The sequence below is a fragment of the Lathamus discolor genome, chromosome 7 (assembly GCF_037157495.1).
Source record: "Lathamus discolor isolate bLatDis1 chromosome 7, bLatDis1.hap1, whole genome shotgun sequence".
Taxonomy (NCBI): Eukaryota; Metazoa; Chordata; class Aves; order Psittaciformes; family Psittacidae; genus Lathamus; species Lathamus discolor.
This window is the reverse complement of record NC_088890.1, coordinates 3,013,039-3,033,242: the sequence shown is the minus strand read 5'-3', so window position 1 is coordinate 3,033,242 and position 20,204 is coordinate 3,013,039. Positions and strand designations below refer to the sequence as shown.

At 48.9% G+C, this 20,204-nt stretch overlaps 1 protein-coding gene across 1 annotated transcript in view; it reads right to left on the bottom strand.

Moving 5' to 3' along the window:
* The window catches only part of SETD5 (SET domain containing 5), a 63,696-nt gene extending 43,875 nt beyond the window's left edge, over positions 1 to 19,821 (bottom strand). The window contains exon 1 of the mRNA XM_065687594.1: positions 19,621 to 19,821. The gene's annotated coding sequence lies outside the window, so the exon portion shown is untranslated. The remainder of the gene's footprint in view (positions 1 to 19,620) is intronic.
* Between the last annotated feature and the right edge of the window lie 383 nt (positions 19,822 to 20,204).

The window sequence follows — 20,204 nt, the reverse complement described above, 5'->3', positions numbered from 1 at the left end:
AGGATTTCAGGTATTATGACAAGAAATAGAAGAGAAATTGAGTAAGAGTTAAAGGGTGGGCAGACTTTGCCTCCAGAAACACCTTCTAGTGGACAATTCAACCACATTCTTCGAAGTCTAATACACTCCGGAGATGGAGACTGCAGACAAGGGTTTGCCTGGACTTTCTTATAGCATCTAATTTGCATCACAGAACCTTGCTGGAAAGTTTAATTTATATTGATTGGAACCTGGTTGAAGAGTCATAGCCAGGGATAATTCCAAAGACAAACACATGCCAAATTAGAAAGGGGAAGCAAATTACAGCGCAGCAGTGATCCGTGGCAGACCAAATTGTTCTGAGGCATGTTTATGGAGAGGTGACAGACACCAGGAAACTTTGCCTGTACCCCAGGCCCAGGAGAAGGGACCCGGCTGCATTTGCACCCAGTCTGCTGAGTAAGAAGGTGACAGAGGTGATGCTGAAAAGGAATAACAGCCCCAGTGTAAAGGGGAAAGGCCCATCCCAACCAAGAACTCTGTCCTGAAGTCCCCTTAAGGGCCATGAACAGGAAATCTTCAAGAAAACGCCACAAGACAATGCTCTGAAAATCTAGCAACCTGTATGAAATGCTAACACTTCAAAAATGTTAATAATCAAAATAATACTTAAAGAAAAATGGTAATGGGGGACAAATTCAGAAAAATCCCATAGACTTGGAATAATTGTTGGCTCCTTTCTATGCTGAAAGCATTGATTTTTATTGCCTCTGCGTCTCTCAGCATCACAAATCGTTGGTGATGACAACAAATTCCTCAAATACGGGAGTAGTACCTAAAATGGTATTTTCAACAACAGCATTTTTGAAAGGAAGCCCCTGAAAACACTTTTATTTTCGAAAATACTTGGTTTTATTCTTTCCTGAAAGACATACAGCAATACAAGAAAAAAAATTACATGTAAGACCCCACAGAAATGGTGATGCAAAACTTCCTAAAGTAAATGGAACAGGGAAGAGGAAAACCATCCCTCTTTTCTTTCAGTTCTACAAACTTTTCATCTGGGCCAGTCACAGGGGAAAACTGCTCTGCAGTGAGGGGAACACATCCCAATTGCTACGCCAGCTCCATACTGTGAGCTTGCTGCTCTCTTCCCACAGGGTGAAGGAGAACACTCAAACCTCTGTATGTCACCAAAAAAATCAGACAAATGCAAGCAAAAAGCTTCTGAACTGATATTTGCAGATGAAGGGCTGACAAGTAACCTCCAGTGAATCCCGCTCTGGCAGCTGATGCTCCTGCTGCGACTGTCCCTTCTAAGCCTCTGCCAAACCAGGTGGCAGGAAGGAAACGTTGCCATGTCTCATCAAGTGCAGTGGATGCCAAGAGTGGACTAAAAGCAGAAGCAGGTAAAATACACATTCCCTTTTAGATACTGTTATAGAGGCAGACAGCTAGGAACAGCAGTCCTGGAAACACTCGGTCCACCACACCGGGTCCATGTAAATCCTGTTTTCAGTATCACTTTGGGGCCTGTCTACATCAGAAAATGGCCACAGTAGAAATAAGACTCAGGATGAGTTTAAATAATATAAAATCTGGTTTAATCCTATCAGACCAGAGTGTTTCCTTGTGCTAAGTTTTGTTGCTTGTGAATGTAACAGTACCCACATGAGTGGTTGTACCTGTGTACCTACGAACCTTCCCTAAGCAGACAAGCTCCAAATTAAAGAGGTTGTCAGACAACCCCCTTCAAAAACAACTTTAGGCCTTGAAATTGTGTTTTGAAGGTATTTCAGAGAAAACCCCACACCACACGCAAGGTCAGAGGGAAACAGAGTAATAAAGGGCAATAACTAGGACCAAATCCAAACCCAGAGTATTACAGTTCCCATGAGAATCCAGGCAGTCCAGAGTCACGGGAAGTCGCTGTATATAGCAGGGGAATCAGCAGAATTTACTGGCAGGGAGCAGAAGCTGCAACCAGTGGAAGGCTGACCACAAACGAGCTGCCAGGAGCAGGATTGCAACGTCCAGCCCTAGTACTGGAAAAAAGATTTCTCCATAATCCCACTAAATACCCTCTGCCTCGCAGGTCTCGCTCTGCGTCCTTTATCCATCTATTTAAGGCCCCCCACGTGATGAAGGCTCCTGCACGGCCACTCCCAGCCGGGGGAAACAACCCAGCTCCAGAGGAGACTCCAGCAGCCGCTTCCAAGGCAGCCGTTGCATCAGCCAGGTGTGCAGGAAGCGGTGGAGATAAAGCAGCTGTTGAAGGGGCTCTCGGACGGAGGCCGCTTCAGGAATCCCGTGCAAAGGACGACAGGAAGGAGAGAGACGTTCCGCACACAGAACGAGCTTCATCGGCTTCAGAAAGCCTTTGTGCTGGGGCTCCGGACCTGGCTTTTCTCCCAGAGATGATGCAACACTGAGGAACAAGGTCTGTGCCAGAGAAAACTATTCACAGGCTATGCAGATGGCAACGCAGCCAAAGGCTCTCACATCAAAACACGCCGGAGCCCATCCAGGCTCGGCAAGCCCCCCCCTCCCACCCCTCCAGGCCTCCCTTTGTGCCCCCCCAGGATCCTCCATTTCACGCTGCCACCTCGCTCCCAGCACAACCACGGCTTCGAGGGAGGAGGAAGGACCTTATGATAGAGAGAAAGAAGTAAAAGCGGGGTTTAAAGTCGTGCTAAAATCCCAGCTCTTCCTCTGATGTGTTGGAGGGAAGAGGCTGAGCTCAAAGCCTCTGATCTCCAGACGGGGATCCTCCCGTCACCGCGGCTTGCCAGCGCATGCCTGAGCTCCCCAAACACATACGGCAGCCTCGGCCCCGCTCTCACACACCAGGAAACCACGCAGGGACAGCCCAGGCAGCCATGGCAACACCACACAGTGTGGCAATTATGGAGCCGAGGCTCCCAAGCAAAGGTTCAGCCTTCATTTCCATCACAGCGCTCATTTTGAGCCTTCCCCCACACCTCAGCCCAACCATCCCTGAGTGCGCTCCTGGCTCCAGCCTGGGCTCTGCGGTCTGTGACCAGCGAGTTCTGCAGCCCTGCACCTGGGCTCGACACCATGCGGGTGCATTCTTCCCCGCGTTGTAAGTTACTCCAGGCTTAGGGAATGCTCTTGTACCGCGTCCCAACAAACACCGGTTTGTCTGACGGGCCCCAAGTGGGAAACCAGGCTACAGAGACACCTGCAACCTGCGCTGTGCACAGCCAGAGCTGGATCCATTTACTGACTGAGCTATGGAATCACGGTTAGGCACTAAAACCGAGCGCATTTCACAGGATTTCAGCATCTTCCAGCGCTGGGGCAGGTTTCCAAGCTCAGCACAGGGCACTGCCCCACCGCATCCCCTGCTCTGGCACGTCTCTGTAATTGCCCAGAGAAGCTGTGGCTGCCCCATCCCTGGCAGTGCTCAAGGCCAGGTTGGACACAGGGGCTTGGAGCAAGCTGCTCCAGTGGAAGGGGTCCCTGCCCATGGCAGGGGTTGGAACTGGGTGAGCTTTAAGGTCCCTTCCAAACCAAACCACTCTAGGATTCTATGAAACGTCACCAGCCGTGGCACTTGCCCAGGCACTGGTGCCCAGTGCAACCTTGGTCACTTAAGATGGTCCTGAGATCCCCTGAAATCCAGACATTTCCTGCAGATTTACTTTCCCCAGCACAAAACCTGTTAAAGAGCAGACAGTCACTGGGATGGTGGATGAGAGCAATCACAAAGGCCCAAAGGCAGCAGCATATCAGCTAAAAAGCCTTATTTCCTCTTCCACCCACTCGATGGTGCTGAATTATGTTCAAGAGATGCTCTTCACTGCTGTTAACTTGTCTGGCTTACTTGCACGTTCTGTTATATTGTATTTTGGCACTGGCAAGGTACACGCTGATCCCAAGGCATTCCCTAGCTCTGCATGTTGGATCTTCCATGCACGGTGGATATTCACCCGTATATTACAGTAGTCTTACAGTATTACAATATGACAGTAGTCAGATTTACAGAATGAGCCATCAGCCAACAATATCCTGGATGCCTTAAGGAATATAAATTTTGATAAGTTATTTTGGTAGGTTTTGGTAAAACAAGACAATCAAAGACTTACTCTTACAACCATAATACATATTCAGGAAGCTCCCAAATACCTGCTTCATAAGTGCTAGCAAGAAATGCAAAGCTCAGTGGTACAGATGTTGCTGAGGGCCATGGTCACTTTTTGGACCAGGCCATTGTTTTGTTAGGAAGATGAAAAGCAGGCAATGCAACTGAACACCTTTTCAAAGGAAATGCAGATGACCAGAAATCAGCAGTCAAAAACCTGCAACCAGTGCCTGAACACAGACACAAGTCACTCCAACCGGCTTTATACCTGGTGACTTGCAAATAAATTACTAAGTTCTGCCTCTGAGCAGAGCTTCTCTGAGCACACAGCACTGTAACCAACCACCTGAACTGCTTGTGGGTGGTAACACTGGAGTACTGACATCAAACAGTTGGCCAAGGGTGCTCGTTTTCAAGCTCTATGGAAGTGATGCTGAGTGGTTCTGTAATACATCTATGCATCCCTATCTGCTACCGCAACCAGTGGCTTTTTTAAATGTTGAATTATGAGCTGAGTAATACATTGAGGACATTTTCATAATTATCAAAAATGCAACTAAGCACTGGTAGGTACAACCACACGATGAAACTAAGAGGAACACAAGAGCTGCTCATGCTGAAGAGACCAGCAACCCACCTCCAGCAGGTCATCTCCATCAGCCTCTTAACGCTGGGGAGAGAGGGATGATGGCAGAGAGGGAAGGCAAGGAAGGGGGGGAGATTTCCTTCCTGCTAAGCCTTCTCTATCTCTTTTGTGTGCAGTGCTTTCAGTGAGGTGACTCTGCAGGTTAAGACAGATAGGGCTGTCTGGATGAAGTGAGTAGCAGGGATTGCTGCACTAGCTCTCAGAGCTGGAGGCCTTTGCTTTACACTGTGTAGTGCCCCAACACGTTTCTGCAGTTTGCTATCCCTTTAGCCGTAAGCAAGGAAACTTGCAGTTGCTAGACAACCTCCTTCCCACCTCAGAAATAGCTCAATTTATGTGACAAATCCATAGGCTCAACGTTCAAAAAGCTACACAGTTTTGAGCTGCCTTTTCTTCCTTTAGGACACAGCAGCATTTCCTTACTGCAGAGCTGCAGAGATGAGAGCCATGGGGCTCCTCCCTGGCTGGACCTGGAGTAGGAGAGGAGAGGCAGGAATGCAGCCATGCAGGAGAGGAGGCGAGAGCAGCCCAGGTAGTTCCAGGTCCTCCTCTGCACAGGCAGGACCAACCAGAAGAGCTTTACCTGCACAAAGCAGCAGATCTTGAGAGCTACCAGAAGGGAATTTCAGAGCTCTGCATGTCTGCAAAGGCATCTGGAACAAGGAAACGTATGGAAATAGAGAAACTTGGCAGCCATCGAGGGAGTGGTGGAATGGCCAAACGCAAATAAAAAGTAGAAGCATGATCTGGAGCCATTACCAAACTGAGTCACTCAATTCCCCAGGTGAGTTTACAAAGTGAGGGAGGAGCAGAATCGCTGAAGCATTCCCATTTGGATGGCATGAAAACCAGGAAACAAGCGCCATTAGAACACTGCTTGGGAACAAGTATTTAATACTGTATCAGCCACAAATAAACTCTCTGCCTAAATCCAGTTAGCTTGAGAGATAGAGACTATCCTAGAGTAATTTAAGAATGAAACCTAGCAGGAGCGCTGGTGCCCGCGCTGCCTCTCAGAGGAGCTGTGCTCATGTTGCCCTTGCGCAACTTGCTTCATGCTGTTGCTAAAAAAGGATGAAAAAGATTTACAGACTTGTGCTGCGGTCAACTGGCGCTCAGCAATGCTCGTCTGAATACAGCGAGTGCACACACTTACAGCAGGGCTCCTCTGAAGAGGCTTTCAGAAAGCCTTAACCATATCTTAAACATCTGAAGCAACGCAGGATGGGAAAGAGCTGACTTCCAACGATGCAAGCCACAAAGCATTAAATTTCAGAGCTCCCTTCACATCTTATGTGTCTTATGCAAGGCAGTATTCTAGCACCAGGTTAACTGTTTCTCCTCTAAATCCATCCTGATTTCACCATCTTGGCTCTGGCAGCAAGTGCACGTATCTGAAACTGTGCCAATCGATCATGGCATGGATCCTTTTTAAACTCCAGTGTCAGGAATGCAGCAGGCATGAGTTGGGCCTGTTTTAAAATACTAAGAGGAATGTTTGCTCCTTCCCCCTTCCCTGTAAACCATTCCAATGCTTAATTATCATTGCTGAGAAACTGTATGTCCAAGATTGAATTTGTCTAACCTCAGCTGATATTGCTATCCCTTTGTCAGCAAATCTCACAAGGCCTTTTAGAGAAAGATCAAGTCCTCTCTCCATTGTCTTTTCAATAAGCTGGGTAAGTTGAGCTCCTTTAAGCCTCCCATCATGAGGCTTATTTTCCAGTCCCTGGATCATTTCTGCAGCTGTCCTTTGAATTCTCTCCAAACACACTGGCATCCTTCTTGAAGCATGGAAACCCAAATTCAATTCCAGTATCAGCCTCAAGGTTGCTGTGTTTATAAGATTACTTATTTTTGCTTCACATTCCATTCCCCCACTTTTTTTGTTATCCTCAATATGCCCAAGAATCACATTAAGCCTTCTAAATGCTGCCCCAAGGACCATGTAGAAGGAACCAACTGGAAGGATCTTAAAACCCTCTGAGCTACTGCTTTCCAAAATGCTGTTTCAGTTTACAGATGGGGATGCAGTTTTGGTAACAAATGCATCACCTTGCAAGGGGATGGATTCATATCTTTTATTGAAATGTGGAAAACCAATTCAGAGCTCTCTAAACACACTTTATTATCCTACCAGCGTCTCTCTGACAGAAACTCTATCAAATATTTTATGCTACCCAGATAAAATAGATTCTAAAGAGCAGTAAATGAAAAGCTGATTTCATCTCACAACCTTCTATAAAGCCAGGTGTGTCCTTTCCAAGTTACAATCTCAGCTATTTTAGATCTCCACTGTTAATGCAATTTCTCCAGCACAACCATTTCTAGTGTTAGAGTATCCTGCCTTCTTCCTCGTAATTCCTGCCCTCTCTATCCCAACCAGGCATGGGCCCCTCCACACCTCCTACACCCTCAGAACCACAGAGCACTCCATGCTGGAAGGGGCCACTGCAGGTTAACTGATGGAAACCCCCTCCTCTCCCCAAAGCAGAGCCAACTTGGATCAGCCTGCTCAGGGCATTGCTCATTTCTTCTCCAGGGCCACCAAGTGTTTGCGTAACTATGCATTTTAAGGCCAAAAATAACCTTCTAATGATCTGACTTTCCACCTAACAAAGACTGGAAAATCTCACCTAGTCATTTCTACACTTGGCATTGCAGCTCACAAATGAGCTAGGCCATGTTTGTCAAGCACAGCCTACAAAACACCATATGGATTTACCACAATTCTTCGGGGGAGAATTGAAACGCATGCAACAGACTGCAGCCCAGCGGTCCCCAGGCAGCATCAACCCACTATTAAGTCTTCACAGTGAGCACAGCACATCTGTAGTTCTTAGGAAAAAGTATAAAACTTGGGGTTTTTTAAACTAAAACTACATGAAACACTTTCTCAGAAGCCTTTGAAGAATGCTTCAAACTACCCAAGTGAAGCTCCAGCTCTGACTCCTCCAAAGGAGACTGTTCTTCCACTGTATATGTGGGTGACTTAAGATGTCAGCTTTCCCAGTTCTGTGAAACATGTAGTAGTGGCAAATGTAGTGGTATCATCTTAAATGTCATCTTCCATATCCGCAGTGGTAAGATGTATCAGCACCTGCCTCTAGCAATACGATTTATCAGCACCTATATTTATCAATACATTTATTTAACAACACACGCACAGCATCTGTCTCCTTGACTACCTAAATAAGGATGCCCATCACCCGTAACTAGCAGAGTATCTCTCAGCCCACACAGGCCAGACCCTACAAAGCTTACCAGTCACTAGCAAGAATCTCCCCCACCCCTCCAAACCCCCCATAATTATAGCAACAAAGGGGTACTGTGGACATGTATTTATCCACACAAAAGCATGTCATGATAGTGCAGTTCTCCCCCTTCGCTTAAAAAAGAGCTATGTGAAATCAAAGCGACTAAGAGCAGGGCTGGATTTATGTAACAGCATAAACCACTACACTGAAATGGGAGATGCTAGCCAAGATCCTGTGATCCTCTCACCTTACATTCTTCCCTAAGCATCCATTTTTGGCCCTGTCAGAGCTGAACAAAACCTTCAGTCTGACTCAGGAGAGCCACTCTTGTTCTCACATTACATTCCCTGCTCTCCTGTCCAGGATTATCAGTGCTGCATTCCCTGCCAGCAGCAAGGAACCTCTTTAAACTTGGAAAAAACGTGGAACAGAATAAAAACAACTCCAAGAAATCCCATCACATGAGTAAATGAGGCTTGACAGCATGATGGATGCTGCAGGTTCACCACTATGAAGGCACTCCTAAGAAGATGGCTTGTGCTTGTTACAGCTTCACAGAAGCACAACAGACGCTGGTTTGCCGCATTCAGGAGGGAGATGCTCAACTATTTAGATTGGACGCATTTTATATAAGACTGAAGATGACTAAGTCACAGCTGGACAGATTATGTTCTAGAAGCAAGCTACACGCTCCTCCCTGTACCTTAAACAACAGCAGTTCCTAAGCTGCATCTTTTCTCCTTTCAAACACAAGACACTGAGTTCTCCAACGAAAAGAAACAGCCAGAAAATATTCAGGACAAGATGCTTTAACCGAGAGGAATTTCACCAGTCATCCTAGGGCTGAGTTCATTTTGTCATTATGGAAAAACTGAGAACTCTCAAGACCTCAGCTGGGTAACAGTGGGATAGGAGAATGATCTCAGCACAGGAGGGGAACAGCACAGACAGGGATTCTCTTCCTGCACAATGCAGATAGACTTTGTGCGCACTGAACACACAAACACAGTTTGCCAAAATACTCTGAAGGCCCCTTCAGGCAGTGTACCAGTCCTGATGCCTGCATATCAGTAGCAACATTGTTCTTAACCCCAGCTATCTTGTAGCATTACAAAGCTAGTGAAAACAAGCAGGAAAAGCACCCTGGCCCAAACTACTGCACTTCCCCATCAGCAACTCAAACCAGGAGATTTTTCCACCCGTATCCATCTCATAACACGCTCCCCCTACACCTATTAACATCAGTACTAAAAACACAGGTTGCTTTACTGAAAAAAACCAAAGGCACATGCAGGAGCAAGACAGCACTGCAGAGCATGGACACGTGAGGGAGAGACAGCTACCAAAACCACCTGAGAAGCGATTTGTATCACTAGATCAGGAGTGAAAAAACACCTGTGTTTTACCTCCACACTACCTATGAGATGTCCTGTGCAAGCTAATCCCTTCTTGGTGTCTCCATTTTCCTACCAGTGAAATCAGAATACTACCCGGGATGTCTCACTCAGTGTTTCTACATATGAAAGCTGGAGCTGAATCAATGGATCTCACCATAAATCACTGCGGCCATTTCACTTGTTTCACTCATGGGCTCAGGACCCACACGTGCACCCCCAGTGAGAAACAGCAGCCTCCCGAAAGGCAGGGATGATCAGTTTAACGGGAGAGATTTTACCCTAAGCTGAATTACGCCTCAACAGAACACAACTCCACAGCAAGTCCCACTGCTCAGGATGACTTTTTACACTTGAATCCCACGTACCCTTTCAGTAACAACCATCTTCCTTAACAACTTAGGGAAAAAGTTTCCATCATCTTTCAAATACACTTCAAGGCCACTTATTTCCTCCCTCACAACCTTCTCTTCACACAAAACTGGGAATTTCAGAAGTCCTTGCAGATGTTATCCCAACCCAGTGACTCTCACAGGAACAGCCTGCCTCACTATCGCTCAGAGAAAGGAGCAAGGCCTTAAACCCTGGCAGAGCAACAGAAAGCTACAAACTTTGCTTGCAGGAACAGCCTGCTCCTACATCACCCCCATCCATTTCCACTCTGCGGTATGGCTTCAAATGAAAAAGAAGGAATTTCCAGATCAAGGATTTCACCAGGAGGACCCTGGTGACATTTGCACACGGTTCTGAAAAACCCAGAGAAGCTCCATCAATACTTGGATGGGCCACTTCATTCTCCTTCAAGATCCTCTTCAGTGAGCTCCTGCTGACCACTTCCCAGCTGCCGGTCCCAAGCTGCACCCCAGAAAAGGCTAACAAACGACTCGAGGTTGCAGTGTCTAATCTCACTTTTAGACTATGTCAGTGCTTTGTTCTTTATTCATTTATTACTTCTATCTGCGTCTGTAAGACTCAGAACTACGGGAGCAGGAAGTAGGACACATTAACTTCACTCTCAGTTCCCTGGCAGCTTGTGGGGAAAGTCTTTTCCCAGTTTGTGATTTTTTCAGCTTGTAAATTGTGTATCTGAACTTTTCCTAAAGGATATTCTCAATCCACAATGTCCAAAGAGGACTTGTGCCACCACATGCAGGCACTTCTGTGCTTGGCTTCTTGAGTCTCTCTGGCTGACCCACACTGTGCTCCAAGTGTTTCAGGAGCTAAGCTGGAAAGGCAACAACCACTGCTCTTCAGGCATCACTACCAGTGACGTCCAGAGGTCTGTAAAGGATGGATACCACTGGCTTGGGACTTCAGCACCCAAGTGCCTCTTAACCTCAGGCAGAGTACCCAAAACACCTCCCCAGATAGGACCATTTCCTTCGCGTATCTCACAAGCCTTAGTTCTAACCTCAGCAGAGATCTTCCTGCTGACAAGACACTTATCTAAAGAGGCAGGTTTGGGATGGCATACCCCAAAATACAATGTCTGTTAGTAACATTTTCCACCTTCTGCCCAGGCACTGTCAGATAGAGGACACGTCCCAACCCTGGGTACTTATCTGGGGGCACGGACACAACTGTTCAGATGAAGCACACACCAGAAATCCTCACCCTAACGCTCACCTTGTTACCACACTGCAAAGCCAAAACAACTGCTACTGCCTGTGAAGCAAAGACAGCAAATACAATCTGCTGCATTCCCTCATTGCAAAGTGATTAATTTGGGGCTATTTGCAAAGGTTTTCATTAACTAAAAGATCACCCTCACAACAGATGAGCTTTCTTGCTTACGAGACATACTGCTCATGGCTAACGTCAATTCTTCACACAGCAACATGCATTTGGAGATGTCATGACATGCTAACATTTAAATAGCTTTATTTAAGCACAACTAGCCAAAACACTGCCTCAAGTTCTACCAGACGCAAACACTCTCAGTAAGTAGGAAACTAAAAGCCTTGGCTCGCAGTGAGCACACACTGCAGACAACTGCTCTATTTCAAAGATATGCTCCTATAACCAAGTTTTCTGTAGTAAAGAAATAGGATTCAAGTTGTTGCTGCAACTGGCTTCGGTTGAATTACATTTGTGTGCTGTTCCAGTGGCACGTCTTTCAGCAAAGTGATATGGAATTCATGCCATGGTTGTTTCACTAGTGTAGTTGTTATACATCTGACTGACAAGGTATCTTCAGTCATCGCTTTCTGCTTGCCCCGATATTTTACAACTCATAATGACCAGCAAGTAAATGCAAACTAATGACTTTCTAATTGCCAGGTGACAAAGAAGTAAGGAACATTGGGTGGTGCATTTACTGACAGAGACTTGCAGTCCTGGCACGCTAATGAACATTTTGCCACCTTTCTATACCCATCACTCCAGCTTTCTGCTGTACTCAGTTTCTACACTTACAACAACTTGCTATTTTGAATCAGTCAAGCACCATGCTCGGGTTGTAGCAGTATCCTACTACCACGCTGTTCCTACATTCAAACTCACATCTGACCACCTTCCCCAGCAAACGAGAACTGACAAAGGAAAGAACACCATCAATTTTCAAGTGGGTTTGTCTAACGAAAGCAGCCCATGCACAGCAACTAAGGGCACCAACCCACAGACTGCTCACAGGCAGGGGATGGGAGCTCATTCTCCTTTAAACAGGCACAGCCTGAGCTGGCCACCGAAAGGCGGAGACCCTGCTCCCCTTCTCCGGTCCCCACCACATCCTCCACACTTCCACCCATATGCTCTCCCCTATTTATTTTGTGAGGGCTCTGGATGCTTGTCAAATCTCTTGGTGAGCCAATTCAGTTCACTATCTTGGCAAGGAAATAATGCAGCAAAACCCAAAACATGAAATAAACCCCAACGTACTTTTCTGCTGGGTTAGTGAGCTGGAGGAGCTCAGAAAAGGGATCCAGCAAGAACCAGAGCTGGCAAACAGCAAAGGCAGAACTCCCTGTTGGGTGGGAGAGCACAGGGGAGCAGAACTTCCCCCATTCAGCAGCGGAGCTGTTGGATGTACTCAGCTGTCTCTCGTGTAACTTCACCCGGAGTAACCTCACTCGCAGGGTGCAGTGCTGCAATAGTTTCAAGCTGACTTCAGCTGGCACAGCTTCAGGGCAGCCTCCCCATCCCTCCCTGCACTGGGGCTAACCTGACCCCACGCTCGAGCAGTTCAGGCAGAAGGCAGCAGAGAAGTCTTGCTTCCAAAACCAGAATGCAGTTGTTTTCATCCTGGTAGCCTTCCTGAGCAGTTTACTGGGGCAGGCATGGAGCAGAACAGAGACAAAAGTGATGGTGCGAAAGAAGGAGAGCAGGACTGTGGCAGAAGCCCATCAGGTCAGCCTGAATTGCCATGGAACTGCATCACTTGTGCACAAAGCTGTGCAAAGAATATACAGTGTGTCACCAACACCCATTCCAGCTTAACACAGGAATTCCCATATACAAGCAAACCCTGAGGTGGGTTCAGAACTGAGCAACAAAGCAAGTTTGTGGCAAGCTCAGAACCTGACTTTCACCCTCTGAGTACCCATGTTCCCCATGAACCTCCAGGCCACCCTGAGCCCCAACATCCTTGTAATTCATGAAACTGGAGGAAAACTTTGGATCAGAAAGGCAGGCTCCTCTCCAGTCCAGCAGAGCCTACTTAACTTGACCAAGCAGTCCTCTTGGCTTCAAAGGTTCACTTGAGCTGCATTTACACAGGAAGCTTCCAGATCTTTGCTGTGGCAAAAGTTAATCTACAGCCACATTACTGAAAGCATTCTTGCAGCATGATTGTAAGTTATTCCAACCTAATGCCACCAAAACACAGGAAATAATTTGTTTTAGTGTCTCTAGTTAAAGGCCACGTGAACGCAAAAGGCTTATATATTCTTCCAAGTATCTATAAATTGATACTGTAACTCAGGTTGAGACACGCTAACTATTTTAAGGCCTCCACGCTGAACCCCTGGGGCACTTCAGTTTCCTCAATCACTGGTTCTCCAGCTTTTCCCTGTGTATTCCTTCCTTCCTGCCTATAAGCAAGGATACATTTTCACCTCTTCATTCTCCCCCATGAAAACATTTGGGAACTGCTGCTCGGGAGCAGCTTCCACACCAGCACCCTGAAGGGGCACCAGACCTAGAGAGCATTGCCAGAAAGGTATAATTTGGAGCTGGGAAACAGGGCCACGCTGAGGAATACTCCTCTGCTCCTATTCTCTGCACTACCTGGGGCTGTGATGAGAAGTCACGGTCTTCCCAGTCCTATCTTCCCACCAGCCGTCACGTCTGCAGCTCCCATATTCCACTCCCAGAAGCACAAGCTGCATCTTTGCCTCCTCTGGTCTGAGCAGCGCTGCCCTCCATGGGCTTCCTTATCCAAATAGTTCCCCTTAACACAAACCTCAAAAATCCTCCAGCCACTTCTTTTCATGATTCCAAGCCTATGGAAAACCCAGACTGCATTATCTGACACTGACAAACCAAACCTCCAAGCTGCATCTTGGCTTTTTGTTTCTTTTACTGAATCATCATCCGCAGGCATGTTCTGTTACACTCTGGTGGCGGGGTCTTGCTCTCCTTCCCTATCAATGACTTGCATTTCAAACTGCTCACTTCCAAGTCAAGAGGATTCTTCTCAGTATCAGAACTTCAAACTCTTTTCCGGGCTGCTGGAACAGTCACTGGGAAGAGTTTTGTCCTGTAAACCAACAAGGCTGCAGAAGAAAACCCTGCTATGAGCTCCATAAGGACAACAGGAACCAGTCTGAGTCACTAAATGAGCTGCTACCAAATCCAGACAATATCTTCTTGTCAATGCGTATGATTGCAATTGTGATCATGCTCTAAATATGAACACACCAAAAGCACCGTGACCTTTCTACTCTGAAATTACTTGGAAATATTTTAGGGATTAAGCATTTTGGTTTCCAAACTAACTCCCATTCTGCCTCAAAAGGCTGCCTGTGAGTGGAAAAAAATAACAAAGCTCACTTAGAGCAGGATGAATAAGCAAAAAAGTTTGCTGCCTTGAAAACTGCATGGATCTGACTGCTCGGGATACCTCCCCTTTGCTAAAGTTAGCCCTTCCGTGACCCTCGGGGAGGAATGCAAGACCTGTCTATGTTATCAAGTTTATAAGGATTAAACTTTAGCATAAACAACAGCTCACTTCTGAACTTCACTCTAAAAGCCAAATTCCTGACTATTTCTCAATGCCACTCTTCCATGCTCCTCTCTTCACTCTTTCCCCCATCAGGTTTGGTGAATGTGGGACTATTAGATTCCTGACCACAAAAGAAATTACTTCTCCTGCTCATTAAAAGCTTGCCACTCAAACTGCTGACAAGTCCTCCCACATTTCTGCACCTTGATGTCTGAGCACACCAGTAGACTTTGCTGAATATTTCCCATATTGCTCATTAAAATAACTGGGGTTTGTGTGCGCTTGGTAGGAGGAAAAGAAAACTCGGCAAGAAAGCTTTTCTGTCTCAAATTTATTATGTAAAAACGTAATTTGTTTGTTTGACTGTTGAAGCATCGAGATGAAAGTTGCAGATTTACAATTTAAACAACAATATTGACGCTCCTATAGGGCTTGTGGCAACAGAAACTAGCACGAAGGCCATTATTCACTGCAGAGTTCTTCTTTTGGGCTACAGCTTTTCAAGTTCAGACTCATCACTTGAAGTGAGGAAAAAAATCCCTTTAGCTATTTTTGTTGCAGGAAAATAATACTTCACCACTAGCTGGGGTGGGGGGGAAGGGGGACGATGAACAAGAACCTCCTGATTTGTCGAGTAGATCGTCCTCGAGACAAAGAGCATCTCGGCTAATTATGGAAGAAAAAGATACTAATTTAAAGTAGGAGCAGTTGAAGAAACACAAGAAGTGTTGCTCAGCACGCTCAGCGGGCATTAGCTGCGATTTCAGCAGCTTAGCAAGTCCCACCCCTGTGTGAGCTCAGCGGGGAGGCCAGGAGCGCTGCACATTCTCCCTGCTCAGCAGGGACAGGGGCCGCTGCTCGGCTGATTTGCTGCAGGAATACTGGAAAACTGCCACCAAACTAGAAAATCCTGCGGAAAAAAAACCCAAAAAACACCAAACACAAGAACACCCCCAACACCCCCCCCCCCCCAGCAACTTCAATAAAGAATTAAGCGAAGAAAAGTGGAAAAAAATCCCAGCTCCCAGAGTTTCAAGATGTTGAACTTTTGCTCCATGATGGTCTGGGGCTTTTTCCATGCTCAAAATAAGCAAAAGGTTTAGGCAAAGCCAGATCTCTACAACACCGTCTCTAACAATGTAAGTGCAAACTCTGCACTAACTCTTGCCATAAGTCAGCCATGGAAGCCAAAGACCGGCTGTAGGAGCTTTAACATTCACAGTTATTTTCATCTGGAAGAGAAAAAACCTAAATGGACAAGTAACTGAAACAAAGCCCTTACTTTAAAATCAAATAGCACTTCGAGTTTCCTAGGGGCAACTGAGACTTAGTATCTCGCATGCTATACACATTTAAGCATATATTCAATGCTTTTAACTCCACTACTGCTACTACATCTTGTATAGATAAAAAACCCCCTCTTACATACTGCACACAACACAAGGTTTCACTGGCAAGATGTCAGGGTTCCACACACAAGCAGCACCAGAGTAAGGACACAAACGTGCTTCTGTAACGCTGTAATACTGCCATGAGAACAATGAAGTTTGAAGTTTCAAACCTCGGAGCACTCATGATGTTTGTTTTACTGCTGCCAGAACAGACAGAAACATTTTTATCTCATCGCATCATTCAAAACAAGTTTGCAACAGTCTGATCATCCAAAATGGGAGGAAGAATAGACCGGGTCAGGCTAATACATGACATAGCTGGGACACCACACATTTAGCTCGCTCCTGGATGCTTCCTGCCTGGAAGTTTGAATTAAAAATGTGGGGTTTTTTTTTTTTTACTTTAGGGAAGATTTGGGAAATTTAAATCAATGGTTGTTGGTTGTTCCCCCCCCCCCCCCCCGGCCAAGTGGGGGAATAAAAGAGCATAAACTGCATGTTCTTAGATGCCAGTTCAACACCATCTCTTTTCTATGGGTTTTTCAGCTTTGACCTATTACTTCTCAAGATCTGGCTGCAACCAAGTCCTCTTTCTGCAAAGGGGCTTAAATGTACATGGGATTTCACTGACCCACCTTGGGGTGGGGACATTTCAGACACCATCAGCTAAGGAATATTACTTTCAGGTCACTTGGGATGTGACAGTAAAAGGAAAAGCCAGGACCTTCTCAAAGCGGTGCCAGTTATCCAAGAGGATGCGAGGCAGAGGACTGATTGCCTGTTACAACATACAGAGAGGCTGCAAACAAAGACTAAGGGACCATGCAGCTCACTTGCTGTATTTTATTAAACCAAGGAGCCAGTTTTCATACTCCCAACACCTTAAGTTCAATGCAGTTGTTACGCAGCAGACACCAGACACGCACCAGACATTCAGCCCCAGTGATGGATGCGTTTTAGGTGAGTTAGAAGTTGCTCACCCCACCATGTGAAACAACTTGGGTGCTCCAGAACCTCAAATATAAAAGCTACTCAGAGTTTGGCATCTACCACGTGATTGCTGCCAGTCAAGCGGATTTACAGGCATATTTTTAATCTCTTTCACATCATCCTGGTCATGGAATTTTTCCTTTGAGCTCACAGTAGTTGTGAGGCAGGGCAAGGGCTTCCCATCATAGGTGTTAGTTTACAAAGATGGCAGTTGTGTTCTAATGCTTAATGTATTCCAATTTCCCCTAGTGCATACCTCAACTAACAGTTCCATCTTTCACAAATGCACTGGAATAGGCTGATAGCTCCAACTGCACCACACAGTATCACACAGACAGCAGCCAGTGCCAAATGGTTAGTTAAGCAGATAAGAAAGGCACTCATTCTTCCTTAAAGAAAAAAAAAAGGAAGCTATTGCAGTCAAGCCGACAGAGTGTGGATAGAAGCTGGCAGATTCCACAATACAGAGTCACGTCGAAAATGGCCTCCTGCAAACTGTTCCTTCATCAAGTATTTGAGTCAACTCAAAGAGAGGAATTTTCCCCATTATTCCCAGGAGTTTCACCTCCCTGCTCCACGGCACAGCAGCATTTTGGACACGTTTGGACACAGAACCACATAAGAAAGGCGGAGGATCGATTTCACTCTGCAGCAAAGGGGAAACTCTTCTCCCTGCTTTCTGTTCCCAGTCCCAGAGTTGAGCTGGGCCTTTATTTTGACTGTTCCCTGGCCTGTGAATGGAAAATCCCTCCTCAGCACTAGCAGGCTGGTGTCTGCTGCACACACCCACTGCACACAGCAGAAATTCCAGTCAATAAGGCAAGTGGGGCCCAGGCGATGGAAGGGGAGGAAGGAGACATACAAACAATAAGAAAAGCATCTGGCTCTGTTACTGGCTGGAAAGGAGACTGGAGTTCAAAAGAGACACGACTGCAGCCTTCACTTAACAGGAAGATCATATCAATTCTCGCTGTCCTACTTTTCACACAGACCAAAATATCTGGAAAGGGTAACTCAGGGTTTCCAGCCCACACTCTAAGGCAATTCCATTAACTCCAGAACAGCAATGAGCCCCACGATGTAGGCTTTTATTCCACCAGACCAAAACATAGCCTTGCTTCTGCTTTAGACCTGTGAAAACAGCCCCAAAAGTGAAGGCCTTTGCTGAACGTGAGCCAGCCATCTCTCCACCGCCTCACTAATGGAGGCTGCTCTGCTGTCCTTCCCTGGAGATAGCAGCCAAGTCTAGTGAAGCTTCTCTCATAGCAACCAGAGCTCCAGAGCCAACGGCAGCTGCTGTCACTGCCTTCAGCGCTTACCCACAGGATCCAGAGCAAAGCAACACCCTCCTCCCTGCACCTTTAGAGCACAACCAAGAAAAACCCAGAAGGCTGGCGACAAGATGACTTCCTGGGTCAACCACAAGAAGAAAATCCTGGTATTTCCTATACAAGTGAAAAGGGAAATCTCTTATTTATAATGAAGAAATAGGAAAATCCTTTTCTGGGTTTAGGTTCTGGCAGGGTGGGGGGCCAACCGTCTGAAATCCACGATCCAGCACATCAGACACCAACATCAAGTTCTTCGAGCCCCTGCAGCACCCTTCACACAAGGAGAAGCATTTGCCCCTCGCCACAGCCATACCCTCAGCCCTCCTGGTCCATCGCAGCCAGAGGCTGCAGCAGCCACCGCAGCCCCGCAGCCCCCCGTGTCCTCCTCAGACCCGCAGAACCCTCCCCCAGAATAGAAAATCCTAAGCAGGGATCTTCGCTTATGGCAGTGGAGGGGGAAAAGAGAGCCGGGAAGCGGCTTGACCCGCCCCCCCTCCACCGCTACACCCACTTCCCCGGGGCCACACGCGGCCTCGCACCTCGCCTTCCGCCCTTCCCCAGGGACGGCAGCAGCGGCCCGGCCCCGCTTCCCCGCCCGACCCGACGGTGAACTCCGGTCACCGGCACCCAAGGACGAGCCGCCGGCCGACAGTGACCTTGCCGGGGCCGCTGGAGCGCAGGCGGCGGGGGTCGGAGCGGGGTCGGGCCGCGAGTGGGAACCCACCCTGCAGCGGCCACGCGTGACTGGAGAGGGAACGCAGGAGAAGCCGCGCTGCAGCCGGGAGCGGGGGGTTACGGGGGAAGCCGCTGCACGGGCACCATGAGAAAGCAGAAAATGCAGGTCAAACACCGCCTCCCCCGAGGCCCGGCGGCTCGGGGCGGGCACCGGCGGCAGGCACCGGCAGCCCCTGGGAGGCTGCGCCCAGACGGACAACGACCCCCGCGGCCCCCCAGGACAATAAGGGGGAAGAAGGAGAGCGGAGACACCGGCCTGCAGCGGGGCTCCCGCCGTGCCCCGACCCACCGACAAAGCCCCGCGGCCAAGCCCGGCCCCAGCCCCGCACCGGCACGAGCCCGGCCGCCGCGGGCGAGCGCGCACCACCGGGACGGCCATGATGGCCCGCGCCGCCGGGCCGGGCCGGGCCGGGCCGGGCCGAGCCAGGCCTCCGGGGCCGCTGCCCCATAGCCACTGCGCGGCCGCAGCGCCCGGGCCCCCAAAGCAGGGCAGTGCGGAGCGACCGGCTGCGGCCCACGCCGGGAGCGCCCCGCTGCCAGCCGCCTGCCCGCCCCGGCAGTCCCTCCCGAGCCGGCATTCCCTCCCGCCAGCCCCGCCGCGGCCAGCGCCATCCCGCCCGTTCAGTCCTACCTGTCCGGCCCGTTCCCCGGGCCCCCGCGCGGCACTAGGCCCGGCTCAGCGCCACGGCGTCCCCTGTGCAGCCGGCGGGAGCGAACCCTCGGCGGCGGCCGCGGCGCCAGCCCCTCCCCCTGGCAGCGGCGGCTTCTCCTCAGGCCGGGCGGAAACGGCACTGGGCGCACGGGGATCCCCGGCGCCGGCGCCAGGGGCGCCCCGAACACGCCCACTCCCGCTCCCCGTTGGCTACCACGGCGCTACACCCCACCCCGCCGGGACACCCGCCGCGGCCGACGCCCCGCCCTCCAACGCTTTCGATTGGTCGCTTCCCCGCCCTGCCCCGCCCACCCTCTCATCTCATTGGTAGGCGGACGTCCACCCCGCCGCTCGCCCCACGGTCGTGGCTTCCTATTGGTGAGTGGAGCCGCCGGTCAGCGAGGGGGCCGGCGGGTCCGCGGGGCGGCCGGGCGGGCCGCGCTCAGTGAGCGCCGGGCGCGCCGCGCTACGTGCCGAGGGGCGGGGCCGCGGGGCGCCGCGCGCCGCGGGGTAACTCCTGCGTCGGGACACGTGGCAGAAAGAAGGGGCGGGCCGGGCGGAGG